At 37.5% G+C, this 19,750-nt stretch overlaps 1 pseudogene; it reads left to right on the forward strand.

Moving 5' to 3' along the window:
• The first annotated feature begins 12,150 nt into the window (after positions 1 to 12,150).
• Positions 12,151 to 13,936, forward strand: LOC128589681 (zinc finger BED domain-containing protein 5-like; annotated as a pseudogene).
• Positions 13,937 to 19,750: the final 5,814 nt, after the last annotated feature.

The raw sequence follows: 19,750 nt of genomic DNA on the forward strand, positions 1-19,750 counted from the left end.
TTTTTTTTTTTTTTTTTTTTTTTGCAGTTTTTGGCCAGGGCTGGGTTTTGAACCCACCACCTCCGGTATATAGGGCCGGTGCCCTACTCCTTTGAGCCACAGGTGCCACCCAATATAAGTAATTTTTTTTTTTAATTTGTACATTTGACTACAGGATATCAAATGGGATAGCCTTGCAAATGGATAGCTAGTTTAGTATTCTGGAGAATTGTCTCACAGTCACAATAGAGAAATGGAAGCCATTTGTCAGCTTCAAAAGAAAGGTCCCTTTTTGAGTAAAGTTAGGTCTCAGTTCTATCTATGCTGCCAATAGCCAACGTTATTTATTTAAACCTTGACATAAACTGGGACAGGAGTGTGGGGTAGCAGGGATTAGGAAATATTGTTAAGAGTCAGCAGCAAAATGAGTAAAACTCTCCTAGGAGGGAAACAGCTGAACACACCCAACTCCTGTGCGTTTTCCCCATGAATTATAGGAGTAGGGGAATCACCAGGACAGTGGGATGGAATGAGGCAGGGACTACGGCAAGAGAGGAACCCAGTAAATCGTAATATTTCAGAGCTAGGCAGAGCATGAGGGTCTATGAAAGATTCTGAGAAAGGCCAAAAGGACCCCCCCCAGAGATTTAGAAGGAGGCAAACAAGGGTATCTGAAAAGAGGGGACAAGGCTCCCCACCAGACCCCACAGACATCACATGCAAACACACATCATATATGTTCTTCTGCTTCAGTCTGTGGGAAAGTCTTGCTGACCTTTATTTTTTAGGAAGATTCAGGAAGTAATAAATTTTGATCCAAATCAGCTGTGGCCACTATGGGAGGTTCTGTGGGCTCCTCTAGTCGAGTCTGCTCAACTTTACAAACACAGCACCAAGGATCCCACAAACAGAACAGAACTCAAATCTACACAAAAGACCCAAACGCACCTGCGCAGGCACCTCACCATGACAGAGCGGGTACGTCTTCTGCAGGTTCACCTGCTGAAAACGGTGGTTATTTTCTATCTACCAACCTCTTTTCTTTGTGAAATGTGTGACTGTGTGTCTGAAGCAAACTGGACTCCTCTGGCAAAATGTGGTGAATGGCAGAACTGAACACAGGGCTCAGATTTTTGGCACCTGGATAAGACCAAAGGCTGAGGGGATGTTTGATGCTTCCCACTGCAGTCAGGTTTCTTACCCAGACAGAGACCTGGAACAAAGCCCCGAGCAAGGCAGCCACGGGGCACACAGGCACTGTGAACCCGCCAGAAGGAGGGAATGAAAGGCTTTCAGCTGCTGACCTCAGCCTGCTTCGCCCTTTTGTCTTCCCTTTTCTCTCTGCCTTTTTGAATTGCTCTCTGTACTGCAGGATCCGCTCCTTTTAATCTTTTGGTGTGAACCTGTCCCATGGAGTGCTACAGTGAAGTAGTGGTGAATGAAACCAACTCCTTTAGCTTCCTTTTGTCATAAAGTAGTCACAAAGCAAAAGAGGAAGGTCCTGAAATGAAACGTCTATGTAACTGGCAGGAAGGTCCACTAGATTCCAACTCCAGGGGGCTGGCGTGGGCTCACCTGAAGCTGACGCCTGCTGAGGCCGCCCTGTGCTGGAAACAGTCTGAGGAAAAGCTTCCCTGCCGGGGACATTTGGGTGGCTTACTAGGTGGATTCTCCCTGCCCAGGGTGGCCAGAAGGAAACTGGGCAGTTAGAACTCCGGAGTCTGTTGTCACTGGTCACAAGTAGATTTAGCCCTTTGCCCTATGGGACAAAATGAAATACTAATCTGTATTCTGTCATGACATGGAATGGACACATCTCACCTAGGTAGTCGATTTGAACATTTTATGCGGAGGGCTTTGGATAGAGAAAAAGTCTGCAACATCGGGGGAGTGAGTAAATCTTGGAAGACAGATGGCACCCCCGGATGAGCCCGTGTTCCTGGCTTTCTGCAGCCAGGTGGAGGGGAAGGGAGTCTCAGACAGGAGAAGGGCTTCACTATCACCAAGCAGCAGAGGGCAGCAAGCCAGTCAGACACCAGAGAAACTCTCTCCTGCTCACTGTCTCTACTTCATGCTTTGTCGCGACACAGGGAGACACGCACACAAAGAAAGAACAACCACACACAAAAAGGCGCCCTGGGTGGTGGAGGGTGTATGTCTGGGGTAGGGGGGTCCTGGGTTCTGTGTCCAGCACTTGTTTATCAAACAGCTCCATGAAAACAGGCGCCGCTCTGCTTTTGCTCACCTCTACATTCCTCCTGTTTAGTCTAAAACCTGGGACCTAGTGAAAACTCAGTGAGTATTTGTTCAATAAATGAAAGAAGAGAAGTAAGCAGGAGACAGTGAGACAGGAGGAATATATCTCACAGGGAGTCAGTTGCTTAACGTTCTGTAATCCCAGTGTCCTCATCTACGAAATGCAAGTAAATACTGGACATTAATAAAGAGCGGGTGAGAGGATTCAAAGAAACAGAATATATATAACAGTTATTATCAGTGTCTGGTTCACCAGAGACACTCAATAAATACTTGCTTACTGCACTGATCAGTAATACTTTGGAAATACCGAATGAAAACGATTAAATGCCTGGAACACTAATCACATGTGATCTGGAAATGAGGACAATTACACAGCAATGTTGAATAGTGGTAAGACATACTATGTACCTGCCCTCAGTATGTATTTCCACAAGTGATTAGAAACCTATTACATATGTATATATTCTCTCTCCTGGGAAGACAGGATAAGGAAGGCCAAAACATGTGTCTTTTGAACAGACTTAAATATATATCTAAGCTTTTACTTTAAAAAGTAGGAAAAAAATTCTAGCTTCAAGGACATATCCAATATTATTTGAAAGCCTAATAATAACAATATAATAATAATGAAAATTATCTACCAATTACTATTTAGAATCACTCACTGGGTAAACATTTCTACCTCTGGGTTTATACAAAGAATAAAAAAATAATGTTTTACAGATAAACACTTGTCAGTGACTACTGTATGGTGGGAGTTTAAATTTATTATATTAAAAAAAAACAAAGGAGAAGAGGAAGGCAAACTAGAGTATCATGGAATCATGGCATCTTGGGGTTAAAAGAGTCTCTAAAACCGTATTTCCAAACACCAGGTGGCACACATATCTAGGTAGGATATACATATGTCTTGAAGTATTTAAAAAGAATTTGGATTTGGCTGCACAGAAGAATAGTTCCGAAGGGGTCTTATCCTTCAGAGAGAGGCTGGAGAAAGAGTGCCAGTGAGTCAGAGAAACAGAGAGAGCAGCACTCTGAGAGTCATGTTGACGGCTCCCAGAAGGGTCAGTTACATCCCCTGGAATGGGGGCTACAGAGCCTAGGACTTGTCCCTTAATTTCAGCACTGCCACTGAAAGCTTGAGACTGGACGAGTGACAGTGCTTTAACTCATTCCTTCCAAGTTTTTTCTACTGTCTGAGACTGTGGCCAGCCACTTGCTAACTTTCCCAGAATGTCCATAATTGGAAATAATATAATCTGTCCTAAGCTCCGTAAGGCTATTTATCTCTTCTTATCATTACAACAAAATGCTGCAGCTGTCTCACAACATAGATTATGATAGGAACGTAAGGTATAGCTAATTATTTGTTTCTTATCATAACAATGTTGGATGACAAAGAAATAAAAATAGGCTAGCCTCTTCCCAAGGCAATTCTAAAACTCTAACATGGAGTCATGCTCAGTCTACGCTGATCTGCCACAAGCTTTGTAAAATGTATTCTTCTGATGCATTTCTTTTTTGTTAATGCACAGAACCTCCCTTTGTCACAGAAGGCATTTCTTTTAAAGGGTGTTTGAGCAATCGGGAATACAGTTGTAGCAATAAGCATCTCTGAGTTAGGTCTTAACTGGGAAACAAATGCATAGTAAACTTATTTTGGTCTTCACGTAAACGTATAACTCTATCTGGCCCTGACAAAAAGATTGTAAGTGCTATTTTAAGAGTAGAAAATATCAAGAATCAAAGGAGAAGGGGACTTTACTATGTTCATAAGACAAAGCGTATGGAATTGAAAAGCACTGCAGAGTTTCAGAGCTCCTACCACCTCTCAGACCCTTGGTTGTGGAAGAACAGAAATGAATCAGGAGAATCCTGGGTAGAGCAGGACTTATGCCTTCATCAGACTGTAATGGACTATGCACTATGCAGCATGATAGTGTGGAAACAAATAATCATGTCAGACCAATTCAAAGAAAGCAACACAGTTGGTTAATATGATAGAGCGTTAGAAAGACTTCCTAGAAAAAAAGCAAGTACAAACTCGCAAAATGAGTAAAATTGGGATAATTGAGGCAGAATTAAAAAGAGCATTTTTGGAGATAAACAACTTAACTAAAATCTAGTTGTTATGCTTCTGTACAAAAGAAAGATGCTTCTGTGCAAAAGAAATAATTAACAGAGCTGATTTTACAAAGTCAATTCACTGCATTTTCTTCAGGGCTATATTCACTGGGAAATTTGTACCTTGTTCTGAGGGAAATTATTTCACTGTGTTCATATGACCCCTAAACAACAGGTTTGCACTAACCTTTTAACACATTTTCATTCAACTGGCTACCATACAAGACTGAAGAGGTACACAATTAACTTTTAAAGAAGAAGGGTGAAATAGAGAATTCTTTTTTCCCCTTGAGACAGAGTTTTACTAAGTTGCCCTTGGTAGAGTGCCATGGTGTTACAGCTCACAGCAACCTCAAACTTGTGGGCTTAAGTGATTTTCTTGCCTCAGCCTCCCAAGTAGTATGGAATTCTTAAAAAGTAAAAAATCGGTCAGTAAAATGGCACTTTTAAGACAGAAGGAACATTGTGGAACCAGCGTGATGAGAAAACTTATTGTTGCAATCTACTCTGGAAACTTTTAAAATACAAGACCCAAATTTATAAAACCCAATAATGTGATTTTCATAGTAAAACATCAGGAAAGAGAAAACACAACTGTAGTTTGGAGTGATTACAAAATCTTAAAAATCACAGAATAATGTTTCATGAGCTGCCCAGAAGGAACAACAGTAAAAGAAACACCAGAAGTTTTTTATTAAAGCCTGTGTATTATCACTCTCCCTAATTTAAAATTTAGACGCTGTCTATGATGTCTTTAGCCTGAACACTGATGTTACAATATTTGGAGGCCTTTTTCAAATATATAAGCCTCAAGACATCATTCCAAAATATAAAGTGCAAATATGCCAACAGATGTGTTCTAGATAAGATTGTAGAAACTCATTTCCATCAATTACATCCTACTTTAAATATTCTAGGGGAAAACACCAGTGCAAAATCCTATCATAAACTGTAGAATCATTCCCTATATCTTGCTGTTTATCAACATGTTTGAATATGTTGAGTTTGTTTAGCTAGAGGTTATCACTAGTGAGCAGCCCTAATAGAAAGAGGTTTATCACCTTAATTTTTAAAGATTTTAAGGTTAATGTTTGAATGCTAATGTTTGAATCATTCTCGTGATGAGCTAGAGAGCACTAAGGTAAGAGTTCATAATCTCCCAGAAACGTATTCCAGCAAACATGTCTTCAAGAAGTCATTTATAACATATGACCTAATCTCTTCTTGTAGTCCTCCTCCTCCTCGTAGACAGTACAACTAACAGGTAATAGCTCTTCACCCCACACACATACACACAGATACACACAGGCACACACCTCCTCATCAACCCAGTGGGAAGCAGGGCAGATGGTGCTTTCACTTCTGTTATACTACCTAGTAGGCTGTGGTCTCTAACTATATTACTGAATGATACATTGCAGAGCCATAAACCAAATGTAGCCGACTACCTGTTTTTGTAAATAAAGTTTTGCTGAAGCAAAGCCATTCACATTTGGCTACAGATTGTCTATGCTTGCTTGCATGCTACTGCAACAGCAGAACTAAATCATAAGGCCAGGACTTACAAAGTCTAAAATATTTATTATCTGGGCCTTTGTAGATAAGATTTGCCAAATTCCAATCTATAGTGTGAGTGCTGTAATGCATCAAGAATTCTGGTCTCTTAAACATGTCTAATTTCAGCGTTTCTCAATTAAAATGATGGAAAATGACTTCTGAAGTAGGCACACTTAGAATTTATTTCTAATCTAATTTTGGCAATGAGTTGCAGGGAATATCTTTGGATATTATACCCACCAATCCCTACAGCATTTGACCACAGAAGAGGAAATTATATTTACTATGTATCTTTAATGTAGAGAGCATAGAAAGGCTCTTTTGGGTATGTGGTTAATTTTAATCTTCACAAAGTCATAATGAACAACTATTATCTCCAATTTACAGGTAAATAAATAGAGATACAAAAGGTTTATGAAAATTACCTAATGACACACAACTTGTGTGAGGGGCAGCTCTATTTGATTCCAGATCCTTATTCTTCAATATCCAGGTTCTTCCTTGTACACCCTAAATATATGTCAAGCCTTTTAAAAAGCAAACTAGACAAAACACACAGACAACTCACATCCTGGATTGCCTCCCCCACCCAAGAGTCCTCTAAAATTTAGTTCTAAATAAATACTCTACTATAAAGAAGATGGGCCTAATGAATGCCAGTTAGTGACATTACAATAATAGCAGGGTCTTTTAGAAAATAATTATTCTAGCATTATATTAAGTAGAAAATGAATAATTCCACACACTATTTACGGATCCTCCAGAAACGGTCTCTGCTTTGGAAGCAGTGTGCTTATTTGCATTACAGCCACCGATCTCAGCTCCTCTTCCTGTGTTTTACTCTCTGCTCCACGCAAATAAAATTTTGAAATCTCATTGGAGGTGTTCACAAGTAAAATCTTTTGAAACAACTGCCATGCATTAGGGTTTCATGAACCACTAGGGTGTAATCAGACTTTGTCTGAAAATCGCATTTCAGTTCTATGTACAATATTAGCTTGGATACTGCTACTAGGAAAGTCTGTGCTCAAATAAAGGTCTCAAATTGTTTGAGAACACAAATGGATTCTTAGTCAGAAACAACTGCTGAGAAAAGGAGATTTCTTTTAAAGAGATGCATGCATGGGCCTCATCCAAATGAAAATGTAAGGCATCACTCTTAAAATGACTGCTTTGATCTGGCAGAGGTCGTTTTATTAGAAATAATGTCACTTGAGAGCAAAAATAGAGAAGGAAATTGCCATTTTAATATTTTCTAGCCCAAATTAGAGAAAGTTCATGAATGGTATTTAATCAATGAAACTTCTGCCTGGGCATTTAGTAATTATTAATTCTAGTAATGTTTACTGAGCTTGTTAAGTGTTAAACCCTGGGTTATATCTGAAGTTTCAAAGATTAAAAAAAATAACAATTACAATATATAATCAGAAATAAAAATCAGAGAGGAGAAGAAGAAAAGAGATAAGACCGTTTCTCTGCAGACATACTGGAGATGATACCCTGGTAAACTAACTTACCTGCAGCTGGTGAAGTAGGAGAAGGCAGAACTGGTAAAACTGTAAACTTTCCCCATAATTAGATCAAAAACTCCTATGGGACTATGGAGTTAGAGTGAAAGCTTCAGAGAACAGCAAGGCACACACAGGTTTTCTGACAAATCATGGTTTTAGCATCAATTAGAAGTTAGCCATCAGTGAAACTTGTCTATTTTTATTTTTAGAGCTACTACTTGGAATTGAAAAAGATATTTCCTAACATTGTAATTAAGCCATTTGTTTAATTCTCAAGCTCAGGCATAAGTGATTAGAAAGTAAAATGGTCACTGACTGCAGCAAAAACTTAATCAATATACCCTGATTCATTTATCAAGTTACAGTTATACAACAAATGTTAAAATACAGGAAAGAAAACACTTCATATCTTTCACTTCAGAAAATATTCACTTTATAAATTGCATGTAAAGACTTGGTCATTGGGTGTGCCTCTTGCAAAATGTTACTTTCTCTTCCTCATATAAATACTCTCATGAATCTCAATCGAGCTAGTTATTGCACTCATCATCAGATTAAACATGTTTTCCTTTGTTCTACAATAAAGACTGATCTATTTTAACACAATATATTACAAATTCACCTAATGCATTCCAAATTGTTATCTGTAGTTTATACAGAAACAAACACTGTATTCCTTTAACTCTATTGATTCACCAGAAAGGCAAACATCGTCTCCATCATTTAGCAGCTGTTAACTGCCTGATTGTCAATCTCTTCATCTGTAAAATGTGGAAAATAGAAATTCAGTGGATTGCAGCGAGGACTGAGTGGGATAATCTACGTTTGAAGCAACTTAGCACAACACCCGGCACAGAAGAGTGGATCAACAAATAGTAGCTATTTTTCCTTTATGAGAGATGCTATGAGATGTATGTCAGTCTTCCAAGAACCGATTTTCTACCATTACTATTTATCATTCAAAAATAGAGATGGGGCTATTTTCCTCTATAAGAAATCCAAAACCTCTAAGTATAAAAGGACTGGAGTTTGTGGGGGAGAGGTCCTATCCAAATGTGCAATAACCGCTGTAGATTTTACTTTTTTTTTGTAATTCGCAGCGATGTTCATAGTTAACAGTCTTGCTAGACAGCCATCTTCAACATGCACTATACAACCTGTGATACCATTCAAACCATTATTCTTTGATCACTACATAAAAGAAAAAGAAAGAAAACAAAAGGAAAGATTGAAGAAGACAGATGAGCCAAAAAGAAAGACAACATTGCTTAGCAATTTAGATTATAGTCTCTGGGATCAGACCAAAATGAGTATAAACTCTGATTCTGCTAATTCAAACTGTGTGAACTTGGGCAAATAATTTTTTCTCCCTGAGCTTCAGTTAACTGGGTGATAAAATAACATTGTGTGTTTGCTATTTAAAATACTTTGTCTATAGAAGGGCCTCAAAAAATAGCAGTTGAATGTATTTTTTCAATTGTATTAAATTATGGGGAGGTTCTAAGGGATTGACTTTAAGAGAAAAATCTAGTCTTGTGGAAATGACAATATACATAGTTTTTACGAATATAATATTTTATACACACAGGGTGCCAAAAATGTGGACACACACTTTAAGAAAGGAAAAACTATATTAAATTTGTAATACTTAAGTCACATATCACTTCTGCAATTACAAGAGGTACTCAACGTGACTCATCTTTTGTTACTTGTGTATATCGAGTATTAATATATTTATACAGGTCTTCCCTTCTTAAAATGTGTATACATTTTTGGCACCCTCTGTGTATGAATGTGTATATTTACACATTATATATGTTTTATACATATGTATGTGGTAGCCTACAGAATATCTACTCAAATTTTGCTTCAACATTTAGCAGCTTTAACAAAATATGGAAGCTTTTTAGAAACTGGCTGACTTTTTAGAAAGGCTAACTCTCAGGCCTTGTCAAGTCATATCAATCAGAATCTGCATTTTTAACAAGATCCTCAGATTATTTAATCCTCAGATTTGAATCAAGTTTTCGAAGCACTGGTCTAGAAGCTCTTTTAATGGTAATTGTTTTAGGGGTATAGCTGGACACAGTATCTTGGAAAACGTGTACACATACACACATTAGCACATACCAATGTGCCGATATTCAACTAATTGGATTCAAATCTTTATATAACCAATAATGCAAAAATTGAAATAAAGTAATAGAGGATTGCCATGCCATAGAAGATTAATTCATCTCTTTTTCTACTACCTGTTGTTGCCTGTGTATACCACCATGGTCTCAAATTGTTCTTCAAGATCACATATCACAATCATATGGGAATTATTGTAAATGTTGAATCTCAGGCACTAAATCTGTAAATACAGTGCATCAAAATTCTCAGGAATGGTGGATGTAGAAAAATGGGAAGTACATACTTGCATTTTCCTTTTTGAAAGAATACTTTAAAAAATACTGTTATCTGGGACCCACCTTCAGAAATTCTGATTTAATTTACCTGAGGGAAGTTGGAGCATGGGCATTTCTCAAAAGTTGCTGAGGAAAATCCAATGTGAAATCAATGCAGGGAGCCATTGTTTTTCTATAGATCTAAACCTCATGGTTAGTGTGTAGGATGTCTTCATTAGGTGTCCATTTCTGCTTGTACAATGTAAGCTCTCACATGCGGTTAGAAGGCAGGATTAAGCATAAGGACCAGGTATGCTCAATTTTTACCTATGTGATTATTTGCCACTATTTCAATATTATTAGTTAGGACTCCATACAAAATATTTGCCAATTAATGGCAATTTGTCAAATCAATCTGCATGCGAACATTTCCTCCTTACTAAAGACATCTATCTCTTCTCACTTTGTCACTAAAAAAGAATTTTAAAAAGAATCAGATGTTTAAAAACTGAAAAACACAAAAGCAACTGAACCAAATTATGAAACTTCGGATTTCTGCAAATTATCCAGGATGTCATAAAAATGATGTTGAAGAACCACATTCAGAGCCACTGACAAAGGACTTCCTGGCAGAGTTAGACAACTCAACCACAAGAGGAGATCAGGAAACTGATGTAGAGGATCACAAAAATACAGTTCAAAGGAGAATAATTTGAATTTCAAAAGATTAAGAGAGGCTCTTGGGGAAAAGTCTGATATGCTGAAAGATTTCTGCAGGAGAAGAAAGGCCCTCTTCATGAACATGACACAAAAGTCTCCCATGAAGTGGAGAGCTATGCTAATTCCAAACTTTGAAAAAATACACTGAAAAAATGGGATTTATTTTGATAATCATTCTGATAATCATTGAGTTTAATAAGTATGAAATGTTCTATTTCCTTAAGTATTAAATTTGACAACTGATACCTCTGACATTTCACTCTAACACTTCTCATTTGGGTTTTTTATTTATTATTATTATTTTATTTGTGAGGGTACCAGCTCATTCTTTCAAATGCTTGTTTTGGCTTGTGATTATCTTTCAAAGTTTTTTTACAGCAGTTTTTGTGAAACCATGAAGAAGTCAAAAGTTCATGTTAGTTTTGAATACAAGTTTCACCATGAAATCAAAGCAGTATAGACAGTTCAAAACATCAACAAAAAATTTGGGAAGGACGCAGCTAATGAATGCACAGTATGGTATTGACAAGTTCTGTTCTGGTGATTTTAACCTTGAAAATGAGCCAAGTGAGCAATCTAAGACCAAGGCAGATAATTTTGAGTGAAAGCTGTAGTGCAAGCAAATCCATCTACACGTGAATTATCGGCAAAGTTTGACATTACTAATCCAATGATATGAAACAAATCAGTAAGGTGAAGAAGCTGGACAGATGGGTACCACATGAATCGCATGAGCATCAGAAAAGAAATTACCTCAAAGCATGCCCTTCTTTGCTGTCAAAACATAAAGGCAAACTATTTTTACACTGTATTGTTATGTGTGATGAAAAATGTATTCTTTTTGACAATTACAAGCATTTGGCACAAAGGCTGGAGAAAGATGAAGTGCTGAAACACTAATATTCATCAGAAGTAGATAATGGTGTCTGTCTGGTGTCTGGTGCTGAATATATCCACTATAGCAGTGGTTCTCAACCTGGGGGTTGCCACCCCTTTAGGGGTTGAACAACCCTTTCACGAGGTCGCCTAAGACTATCCGGAAAACACATTTTTCTCATGGTCTTAGGAACCAACCGAGACACTGCTCCTCTATGCGTCTCCAGGTGGTCCTCCCACATGCAGATAGGCCCACATAGGAGTAGCCGGCATGATGACATCATGGCGGCAACCCCATCACATACACCCCATACAAATACAGGTGTATGTGACAGGGTTGGCGCCATAACGTACTTATGGGGACCAGTCACACACGTGTAGAGAGCAGCTACTGTGTGGAAAGCAGCAGTATTGGAGGTAAAACGACGCTTCATGAATTATAATTACTGGGTAAATGTAAAATCATTACTGCAAAATCATCAACTACTGCAAAAATATATATATATCTGTACCATGGGAACTTAATCTGGATGCTGATCCGTCTTTTTATATTCAGCTGTGGTTGATGTGAATACTGTCCCCTTGTGACAGTAACAGGTATGTAAAAAAAAATCACAAGAGAATGGTAAATCACAGGAAACTTTCATGACCCTTACTGACTTCACTATGCCATGTATCATCTTTTGTATTATTGAAGCTATTGTTATGCATTATTTTCATTAGCAAACCGTCCCATGACAATGGATCATGTAGAGAAGAAGGTTAAGGAAAGAAAATGCAGTGAGGATTTTTTACAGTATGGTTTTACCTCAATAATTACAGCAGGAATTGAGAAACCACAATGTGCTAATTGTTGTGAAGTTCTATCAGCCGAATCTATGAAGCCGAACAAACTAAAACGCCATTTTGATAGCAAGCATCCGAGCTTTGCCGGCAAGGATACCAACTATTTTAGAAGCAAAGCTGATGGACTCAAGAGTGCCAGACTTGACACTGGTGGCAAGTACCACAAACAAAACGTAGCAGCCATTGAAGCTTCCTATTTGGTGGCACTCAGAATCGCTAGAGCTGTGAAACCTCACACCATCGCTGAGGATTTACTGTTGCCAGCAGCCAAAGACGTTGTTGGAATTATGATCGGAGACAAATTTGTTACGAAATTGAGTGCAATTTCCTCATCTAACGACACTGTCTGCAGAAGAACAGACGACATGTCTGCTGATAATCTTGATCAGGTAATCCAGGAAATTAAATCTGCTCCACTTCCAATATTCAGTATCCAGCTTGACGAATCTACAGACGTTGCGAACTGTTCATAGTTACTGGTTTATGTGGTATATTAATGATGGCGACTTTAAAGATGAGTTTCTTTTTGCAAACTTCTTGAAACCATAGCTACTGTACATGATGTATTTGACACAGTTGGTTCATTTCTGAAAGAGCATCAGATCTCTTGGGAAAAGGTTTGTGGAGTTTGCACAGATGGGGCACCAGCTATGCTAGGACGTCGATCTGAATTTCAATGTTTGGTACTGAATGAGTCACCAAAAGTCATCGGAACTCACTGTATGATTCATCGGCAAATATTAGCAATGAAGGCGCTGCCACAAGAGTTACAAGTAGTAATGAAAAGCATCGTAAGTTCTGTCAATTTTGCAAAGGCAAGCACTTTAAACAGTCGTCTGTTTTTGCAACTGTGCAACAAGTTGTATATGCCGAACAATGCTCTGCTATTTACAGTGAAGTGAGATGGCTGTCAAGAGGAAAAGTTTTAAAACATGTTTTTGAGCTTTGTGATGAACTTAAAACGTTTTTTAATCAGAAAGCAAGCCCACAGTTTGAAGCACTTTTCAGCTATAAAAGTGAACTGCAGAAAACAACTTACTTGGTGACATCTTTGCCATCTTGAATGAGTTAAATTTATCACTGCAAGGACCAAATGCAACATACCTCGATCTGTCTGAAAAGATCTGATCATTCCAAATGAAACTTCAGCTTTGGCAAAAAGAATTGGATGAAAATAAAATTTCCACGTTGCCTACCTTATCTGCTTTCTTTGAGCAACATGACATTGAACTATGATAATTTCTGTGAAAGAACACTTATTACATGCTTGGAGATGAAATTTCATCGTACTTTCCAAATCTATCTGACACCCCATTTGTACTTGCCTGAAGCCCATTCACAGTCAAAGCTGAAGATCCTGAGACAGGACGAGAGGAGTTCATTGAACTTATTAATAGCAATGCAGTGAGAACTGATTTCTCTGCAATGCCAGTTACAAAATTCTGGATCAAGTGTTTGCAGTCATATCCTGTTCTGTCTGAGACTGTGCTGTGCCTTCTTTTTCCATTTCCAACAACATATCTTTGTGAAACAGGGTTTTCCAGCTTGTTGGTTATCAAGTCTAAATACAGAAGTAGACTTGTCGTGGAAGATGATCTGCATTGTGCTCTTGCAAAGACTGCCCTGAGAATTTCTGAGCTGGTGAGAAAGATGCGATCTCAACCTCTGCACTGACCCTGGCTTTATTTTTTTTGCGTAATGTCACAAAACGTAGCATTGTAGGTTACTGTTGTTATATTAAGATGATTACCCATGCTATACCATGGGTGTAGACTACATTAAAACTATTACACATGCTACACCAAAAAATTTCATGTATTTGTAATTAGAAATAAATATTTCACAATATATAATTACATACTATTTTTGTGATTAATCACTAGGCTTTAATTATGTTCAATTTGTAACAATGAAAATACATCCTGCATATCTGATATTTACATTATGATTCATAACAGTAGCAAAATTACACTTATGAAGTAGCAATGAAAATCATTTTATGGTTGGGGGTCACTACAACATGAGAAACTGTATTAAAGGGTCGCAGCATTAGGAAAGTTGGGAATCACTGCACTGTAACTTCAAGAAACCTCATCATTCCATCACAGCATATATCTACTGCAATCAATTGTATTAAATGATGAGGATGATTTGATTAAGCAGCTGAGATTGATCCATATAGCCAGGCCAGTCCCTTTGCAAGATAACACTCAACCACATGTCACACAATCAACACTACTCAAACCACAGAGGTTGAACTTAGAAACTAACTTCATCTACCATACACATAAGACCTTGCACCAACTGCCTACCACTTTTTCCAGGCTTTAGAGCACTTCTTGCAAGGAAATATATTCAATTCTCAACAAGCTGTGGAAAACGCCTTTTGCAATTTCATTGCCACTCTATTTCCAAGCTTCTTTGCTGCTGACACAAACAAGCTACCTTTCCGAAGGCAAAACTGTGTCAATAATTTAGAACCATACTTTAATTATACTGCTCCTTGTTTAAGATCAAACAAATTTTGATTTGAAATCAGACATTTTATATGTTTTTGCATCTAAAATCTAAAATTTATTGAGGTTAAATCAACTGTTTTTGTAATGTTTTCATCATCTTTAAAAGAGATCCCCCAAAAAATTTTTATACAGTATTTTATACAGTATTTGTTATGAAATTTGATGCTGAATTTTACCTGGATCAACTCTTCTCTAAAGATTTCTTATTTTTTTCTCTCTGCCACAATACCTATCATAACAAGCAATCTCAAAAACATACCTAGTCCAGGATCCTTGCTAGTGCAAATCCATTTAAAAATTTATTACCAAGATGAGATTTTTGATTGTCACCACCCTGCAAAACTCACTTATTTAGGACAATAGTAAAATTTAAAAGGTACACTGCATGGATGTATCTTGCAATATTCACTTGTTATTTTTAAAAAGCCATTTTTTTTTTTTTTTTGCAATGCTCTTAAAATGTTTTTTGTTGTCTTTTATCTCAGAATTTAGTTACTGGTAAAATAAATTCCTTAAAATACATCACTTCATTCATTGTGGTGTTAATTGCGATAAAACTATTAATTCAATAAAAATGAGTAATATTAGAAATGGTTAAATGAAGTAAATGCTTTTATTTTTTGGAATATTGTAAGTCTATAAAAATTATGTTATAGAGAGTTTTAAGTCATCAGAGAATACTTATAATGATAAGTGAAACAAATAGGATGTACAATATTTACACAGTATTATTTCAATTATATTATAAAAACATGTATTTTAACAAAAAATGGGAAGAATGCATGCAAGTATTTTTTTTTTTTTTGTAGAGACAGAGTTTCACTTTATTGCCCTTGGTAGAGTGCCGTGGCCTCACACAGCTCACAGCAACCCCCAACTCCTGGGCTTAAGCGATTCTCCTGCCTCAGCCTCCCGAGTAGCTGGGACTACAGGCGCCTGCCACAACGCCCGGCTATTTTTTTGTTGCAGTTTGGCCGGGGCCGGGTTTGAACCCGCCACCCTTGGTATATGGGGCCGGTGCCTTGCTCACTGAGCCACAGGCGCTGCCCATCATGCAAGTATTTTAACAACGAATAGGCTAGGTCCCAAAAAGTTTTTTCTTCTATGTAAAATTTTCTTCTGTACTTATCAAATTTTCTAATATATCTCATAAATAACTTTAATTATTGGAAACATAAAAGGCTTTGGAGTTTAATTTCAGATTAAAGCAAAGTACCTTTCAATCTTCTAGGGTCTTACTAATTCATAAGGGGCCCTGGTTTTTGGAGATGTTATAATGGAAAGTAACTAATATTCAAGAAATTTGGGCTCAAGTATCCATAAGTTCTAGTATTGATATGAAATAAATTTATGATGAACTTGGGTTTAGTGAGGATTTTTAAAATCTAATCTAAAGTTGTTATAACTAAACGTGAATATTTCACAGACTGGGGAAATGTAGTATGTATGAAAAGTAGTATTTTTTTATATGACGCTAGCAAAAGGGCATAAAAAACAGAAACTAAATCACCAGTCCTCAAAGTTTCCACGTTGGATGAGATCTGAGTAGCAAATGTATAGCTTCAGGACTTTTTCTAAGACAATCACTCACCCTTACTTACCAGCTTGAATTAGCATATGAATTTAGAAACTATTTGCTTATTCTAGACACTTTGGAACTATGGAGGTGGGCAGGATCTAAGCCAACAATATACTGTAGGCTTGTGCAAGTTAGTTTGGAGGTTGTGAGTATGTGTTGACAGACACAATAAATTTCAAGGTATAATAAGTCAAGCAAATTAAGCAGCACACTGAGAAAAATAATGTTTAACATCTATCTTCTTACCCTTTGTTTTCACCAGATACAATACTCAAATCACAATATTAAGCCAGAAGCAGATGGCTAAGAATTCACTGAACAGCAGGTTAATACAACAGAAAGTTGTTATCAGATCTGAGAGAGCTGAAGAACACAGGGAAGACCCCACACCCCGTCCTTGACATCAGTGTTAAGAATATCTCATTATCAGATTTAAAAGTGATGAATAAGAATCTGTTGCATATAGAGGAGGGGTCTCAAGATTATTGTGAGAGTATGAACTTGTAGCTCTTTCACAGGGCATTAAACAAGAGCACTGATAAATTATTTGTGAATAGCTGCTATAAATTACACAAAGTAACATATGCAGTTCCAAGAATCAGACAACCTTCCATGAATCCCCACGATAATTTCTTTGTTCCAGGATAAACAGTACAAAAAACATCAGCTGGGTGAGAAACGGATTCCCACTAGCTTACAAATTGAATTTCCCCAAAGCTCTCAGCATCACATCCTCCCCATTCCACATCTCATGTTTCATCTCTTATTTCCTGGAACAGAGATCACATTTCTGATTTCAAGTTTTAGAGATATAACATAACCAGGAAGTGTTGACACAAACATGTAATCACTGAGTATCAGTGTAAACCATTCATTCATCCAGAGAACATTCACCTAATTTGGGTTTTGCTATAGCCCACTCGGGTCTTAAACTCCCAGGCTCAAGTGACCCTTTCTTTTCAGTCTCTTGCCTCACTGAGAAGTAGGCCCGGGAGCAGCAGAATATCAGAAAATGTGATATTTCCTCAAAAAAAAAAGTAAAAAAAAAGAAAAAGCATATGGAAAGCATATGCATAAGCATAAGCATATCCAGCTGATGCTTAATAATTTTTTAAAAAATAACAGGAAACTGTGGCTCAGTGAGTAGGGCGCCGGCCCCATATGCCGAGGGTGGCGGGTTCGAACCCAGCCCCGGCCAAACTGCAACAAAAAAATAGCCGGGCGTTGTGGCGGGCGCCTGTAGTCCCAGCTGCTCGGGAGGCTGAGGCAAGAGAATCGCGTGAGCCCAAGAGTTGGAGGTTGCTGTGAGCCGTGTGACGCCACGGCACTCTACCCGAGGGCGGTACAGTGAGACTCTGTCTCTACAAAAAAAAAAAAAATAAAATAACAGGAACAACAAAAAAAAAAAATAAGAAGAATAGGAAACTAGAAAACATATTAATAAACACATACAACACAAATGATAAAACAAACACAACCCATTAACTCTTACATATTATGTTTACTGGTGAAATCCTGAAGCCTTGGAATGAAAGTCAGACATAAGATACAGACACAGTAGTCCCCCCTTACTCCTGGGGAACATGTTCCAAGATGCCCAGTGGATTCCTGCAACTGCAATAGTAGCAAACCCTATATATATTATATATTTCCATGCATCACTTAAAGACAGGGATACATTCTGAGAAATGCATCATTCAATGATTTTGTCAGTATGCAAACTTCATAGAGTGCATTACATGAACTTGGTCTTACAGCCTACTACACCTACCTTTTCTATGGTACAACTTATTACTCCTAGCCTACACACACCGAGTACTGTCAACAGCTATAACACAATGGTGAGTATTTATGTATCTAATCATATCTAAACATAAAAAAGTTAAGGTAAAAATATCCTGTATTATAAACAATGGGACCATCCTTGTATATGTGCCATGTCATGAATCAAAATGTTACATGGCACATGATTGCACTATGTTTTTTCCTACACATATATAGTTTAAAGTTTTATTTATGAATTTTTCCAGAGTCCCATCTTGGAACTCCTTTAGGACCTGTGGAGCTGGTGGCAGTTGACTGAAGAAAAGTAAAGTTTGAAGCAGAATAGTATTTTCAAAGGTGGGAAATACAGAGGACCATCACCCATTAGTGGGGTTTAGGAGAATGGCCCCAAGTGTTTGTTCCATTCAGCTTTTATTGAAGGCTATTTCCTCATTAGCCCAGAGGGTAAGCTGAGGAAGGCAACAAAACGTCAACAGTTTCTCTGAGTAAGCATGTCAGAGCCTATTGTTTCTATAATTATTAACTTTAAGAGTCTGAGGAGTCTTAAGAAATTCAAAATCTTAGCCTTGTGTGGGGGCAGCCTCTTGTCTGTGGTCACACACACAGATTCCTTGGGGGTAGAATTTAATCCCCCCTAGTTCACTGTGCAGTAAAACACCACCGGCTGTCAGTCTCCTCTGAATAATCTGTGGGACAGAAGAATTTTCCTCTGATCTCCACTCAGAGGTGGCTTCCTCTGTGATAAGGGATATAAGCTCTCTTATCCACATTTTGTGGCTGTTCCCTTGATCTCTACCCCAGCAAACATACAAATCTCCACAATGGGTATTTGCTTTGGCTGTTGACTGAGTAGGAAACAGCCGGGTCAATTTTTCTTGCCAGACCTTGCTCGCATCTTCCTCTGCAGCCATTATTTCCTCAGAGTATTCACAGACCCAGCAGTGGTGTTTGCAAGCTGTATCCCCTACAGGCCAGGCTTCTAGAAAAAGCAGGAACTCCTCAGATAAGGAATTTAGTAGCTGATTTAAAAGTAAACTAGCTAACCTGTTTTTATTCAATCTTGCTCAGCTTATTTCTCTATTTTTCCTTTTGCTGAAGGTGTTTTCCCTTGATAAAAATGGGATCTTCAGACCCCATTCTGCCTGTAAATTTGGCTTACTCTGAGATTACTGACAATAGATAATAATAAAATAGAACAATTGTAATAATATACTGTAATAAAATTTGTGTGAATATGGTATTTCTCTCTCTCTCAAAGAGAGGCAATATTTTCAGATCACAATTGACTGAAGATAACTGAAATCACAGAATACAAACCCATAGATAAGAAAGGAATATAGTACTATTCTTTTCTGTTATAATTCTGGAATTGTTTGCCAATGTTAGTAGACCAGACACATAGAGAAAACATTTAATACAGGTAAGTGGAAAGCAGTAGCCAAAATAGAAACCCAAGAGAGGCTACCAAAAAAAAAAAAATTAGAAATGGTAAAGAATTTCAAAACAATAAAAACTTAAAAATAAATATACAAAATCTTACCTTTTTACTAAAAGAATAATAACAGATAATAAAATGTAATTAAAAAATTATCCATTCATAATAGC

This window comes from Nycticebus coucang, chromosome 7 (assembly GCF_027406575.1).
Source record: "Nycticebus coucang isolate mNycCou1 chromosome 7, mNycCou1.pri, whole genome shotgun sequence".
Lineage (NCBI taxonomy): Eukaryota > Metazoa > Chordata > Mammalia > Primates > Lorisidae > Nycticebus > Nycticebus coucang.